The following is a 4703-nucleotide window of genomic DNA, read 5'->3' on the forward strand; positions in this document are numbered from 1 at the left end:
TGATCCTTCAAGGTTCTCTACCTGTGCCTTCTATGAATTCCACAAAGAGGTCTTGGAAAAACGGCATCTGTGCCCCTCTTACTTAGTGAATCTCGAGTCTCTGTCCTCCAAAGGAATCAATCTACAACCCCTGTGTGATAGTCTCAAATGGTCACCATTGCTTCTTATTCACAAAATGGTTTATCCAGGGTTGGTGAGACAGTTTTATGCAAATCTGAGATATATTGATGGCAGCCTTCACTCCTATGTGAAACGGGTGCATATCACTCTGAATGCTGAGACAATTGCTTCTGCCCTTGGTTACGTTGATGAAAGGCCGAAGGTTTACATGAGTGATAAATAGGATTCACATGTTGGGGTTACATACAAACAAGTTCTTCATCAAATCTGTGAAAATCTATCTGGACTTGATGGAACCGTTCCTACTCACAAGGCTTTGGGTCCAACCAACTCCCTGCTGCACCGCATCATCACTCATATTCTCACTCCACAGAGTGGTTCTCATAACAGGGTAACCGTATCTGACTGTCTCATAATATTTGCTCTTGTTACTTCATCTTCCATTTCATTTAGTTATCTAATGATTAGACATATGTGGGAGTCTGTAAAGAGTATAAAAAAGACTAATTTACCTTATGGAATGTTTCTCACGTGCATCTTTGAGTACTTTAAGGTAGATTTAACAAATGAAGATGTAGAGAACAAGGTTTCTATGATTAAAGGAGGCGGCGCTACAAAAAGGGAAAAGAAATCTATGGCCTCTGATGATGACTTTGAGAGCCGGCCAGAATTCTCAAAGGTGACCGATTCCCTAAGAGACATTCTCACAGAATTCTCTAACATGTCTGATCTCATGGTTTAATTTCACAAGTCTGCTCGCAAACTTGCATATGAAAATGAGTCGGCCTAGAAGAAATGCCAAGAAAGGGTCGGTTTAATGCTAGAGAGCCTTGATGATGAAGCTGGTAGTCAAGCAAGGGCTGAGGGATCGGACTTTAATCTCTCTGATGATTAAGTTTCTGTTTACTGTTTGATATTGGCACACTTTGGCTCAATTAGTTACTTTATTTTGTTAGGTTAGGGACTGACAGTAGCATAACTATGTGATACTCTGATGACACTTGTTGTTTATGTTTTCGGATATATTTTGCATACTCTGTTTTCCATGATAATCATTTCTTGCAGGTACCCCTTTGATGACAAAAGGGGGAGAAAAGCTAAAAATTGAAATATGAAAAAACAGGGGATGAAATTTTCTGTTGAAAATTCATGATCACCCTTGTTATATTTTGATGCTTGATGATAGCATGTTGATAATATTGAAACTGCATTTGCTTCATTATGTTTGCTGCTACTGTTTTATAATGATTTAGCAATGCATTTGTTTTGATTACATGGATGACTGGTTGTTAATTAATCTTGATGAATGTGCATGATTATATTACTCTATTTCATCCTGGTTAATATGCTTGATATTTTTGGCAGTTCCTTTAAACTTGAAAAATATAAAAACTGCCATGTTTTGACCATGTGTGCTTCAAATATTTTTCTTACTATAATAATTTTGCTCTGATATCTTGTATAGGAAAAATATTTGAATAAACTTTCTTGTTGATTGATATGTGTAAAAAGTTTGAGCAGAAAATCAATTTATGATAACAAATGAGTTTTGATTGTCATCACACTCTGCTCATAAATCAAGCATTTAGCATCATGAAATAAAAATGCTAAATAACATTGTTACTTGAAGCTTGATTAAACTGTTATAGGTTAGTGCTTCCCTTAGTAAAAATGGCATATATTAAGGGGGAGCCATGTGACAATTTGAAAGGGGGAGAAATTCAAATTCAAAGGGAGTATTCTTTACTCAATCTTTAAATTTCTTTCCATTTCAATTTTAATAATGTTTGTCATCAAGGGGGAGATTGATGAGTTTGGAAAACTCTAAATTAATATTTGTGATGACTAAACATTATTAAAAGTAATTAATTACAAAATTATTAATTTGATTCCCATTTAATATATTGATTAATAATTTTGTTGCAGGTTTTTAATATTAGGCCAAAAATGAAATTCTGGTGTAAGCCCAATATGTCTATGAACACTCAGCCTTGATATTAATCTAATTGTGATCATAGTGGCTGAAACAATGTTGTGTTTTATTTGGGCCAAATTGAAGCTATTATTACTACAAACCCAAATTAATTTTGATGCTACAAGAACCAATGCTTGATCCAAAATCCATCAGGAAAGCAAATGTTATCATTTGCCTCATGCTTTCCCACGGATCCCATTTCTTTACTTTGGATGGATTTCAAATTTAATTTGCTAGCATTAGAAATATAAATGTGAGAGAGAGAAATTGATTTGATGGGTTCAGTAACTCTACACGCTACCTTATGCAAGGTAAGTTGGACTTTAATTTCACTTTATCATTACCCATTAGCTAGTGTTCAAATTTCTCTCTCCTCTTTCTCATCTTTGCTTCTCTTCTTCGGTTATTACACAGGAAACCATGAAAGCAAAACTTAGCTACCAAATTGAAGAAAGAGCAAGCTACAAGACCATCACAATGATGGCAAGAAAACATAACAAAATAAAAGTGTGTTGTGGCTGAGATTTTCACCAAATATGGTTAGATTTGGTGAAGTAATCTCGAGCTCTTCATGCTCAAAAAGGAAGAAGAAGATTCGGCCAGCAAAGAGACTCTTGGAGGCGTGACTTGTCTTTGATTCTGCTCAACCACCACAGGAAGTAGCTAGAGTGGCAAAGTGATGGTAGAGGTAGAGATTGAAGCAGATGAAGTCATCATCATCATGAAGCATCAAGGGTCAGAAATCCATCTTGGAAAGCAAGCCAAGGATGGAGAGCTCGGATTGATGAAGAGTGGTGACCAAGGAAGGACTAGAGGTAATTGCATGTTGGGTTTTGCATGGTTATCTCTTCTCTCTCTGTGTGGCCGAACCGGTTCTGTTTCTTGAAGAAGAAGAAGTTGGCTTGGGTTTTGGCTTCAAGTGAGGAGGCTTCTCTCTTCTATAAAAAGGGAGAACAGCCACTGTTTGGAGCAAGGAGTAAGATTTGAGAGTGCAAGGCACAGAAGTCTCAGAGCTACCTAAGCTAGCAGTTTTTCTTCTCCTTCAATATATTCTGTTTAGTATTTTTCTGTTTAATTTTGTCATGTCTTGAGTCTCATGGAAAAAGGCAAACAGTGAGGTTTGTATGAAAAAGCCATAGAGCGGAAAAAGGCAGAGAGTGCAAAATTAAAAGAAAAAGCCATAGATGTCTTAGAGTTCCTTTGTTCATCTATGTTGTGTTTCATGATTCTGTGGGAATCCCCTTGTAAGTTGGGTTAGCACTTTACAGTCTGTAATCAAGAAGATTATAGTGAAATTCTATCATGGTTGTGATGGAGACTGGATGTAGGCTGTACTGCACTTAGCAGCTGAACCAGGATATATATGGGTGTAATTTTCTCTCTTCTCTACTCCAATTCTGTTTCTATTGCACAGGAGCTCAAACTGAAAAATATCTCGTACCAAGTGACGAGACAAAAAGAAAAGTCTCGTATCAAGTGACGAGATAAAAATAAAAGTCTCGTGGCTAGGGACGAGACAAAAATAAAAAAAGTCTCCTGAAGTTATCTCAAAGGCAAGCAAGTTTTACTAAGCAAAAAGGGGGCTAAGATTCAACCCCCCCTTCTCTTAGCCACTGAAACCATCAGATATGCTGGGTAAAAACTTTATTCGGCTGAGTGTATCTCCGTGAGGAGCACCAGTGCTACTGGTAAAGAAGAAAGACAGAAGTATGCGCCTGTGTGTCGATTATCGGCAGCTAAATAAGGTTACTATGAAGAACAAATATCCGTTGCCAAGGATTGACGACCTAATGGACCAGTTACAAGGTGTTTTCTAAGATTGATTTACAATCTGGATACCATCAGATAAGAGTTAGGAATGAGGATATTCCCAAAATTGCTTTCAGTACGCGCTATAGTCATTACGAGTACACAGTGATGTCCTTCGGATTGACTAATGTCCCAGCGATATTCATGGATTACATGAATAGAATTTTCCATCCATATATGGATAAGTTTGTTTTCATGTTCATCGATGACATTCTTATTTACTCTAAGACAGAAGATGAGCATGTGGATCACTTACAGACTGTACTGCAAATCTTGAAGGATAGGAAGTTGTATGCCAAGTTAGCTAAGTGTGAGTTCTGGAAAGCTGAAGTGAAATTTCTTGGCCACTGGTGCACGAAATTGTGATCTCTAGGCTCGAACAAATCCTGGTAATGGATCCAAAGCTTGATGCTCTGATCTTAATTCATAATTTGTCACAACTTCGATACAACTAACCAGCAAGTGCACTGGGTCGTCCAAGTAATACCTTACGTGAGTAAGGGTCGAATCCCACGGAGATTGTTGGTATGAAGCAAGCTATGGTCACCTTGCAAATCTCAGTCAGGTGTCAGTAAAGTGATAAGGGTGTTTTCGAATAATAAATAAAAGAAGGGATAGAAATACTTATGTAATTCATTGATAGAAATTTCAGATAAGCGAATGGAGATGCTTTTCGTTCCTCTGAACCTCTGCTTTCCTGCTATCTTCATCCAATCAGTCTCACTCCTTTCCATGGCTGGCTTTATGTGATACATCACCACTGTCAATGGCTACTTTCGGTCATCTCACGGGAAAATGA

This window comes from Arachis ipaensis, chromosome B06 (assembly GCF_000816755.2).
Source record: "Arachis ipaensis cultivar K30076 chromosome B06, Araip1.1, whole genome shotgun sequence".
NCBI classification, from domain to species: Eukaryota; Viridiplantae; Streptophyta; class Magnoliopsida; order Fabales; family Fabaceae; genus Arachis; species Arachis ipaensis.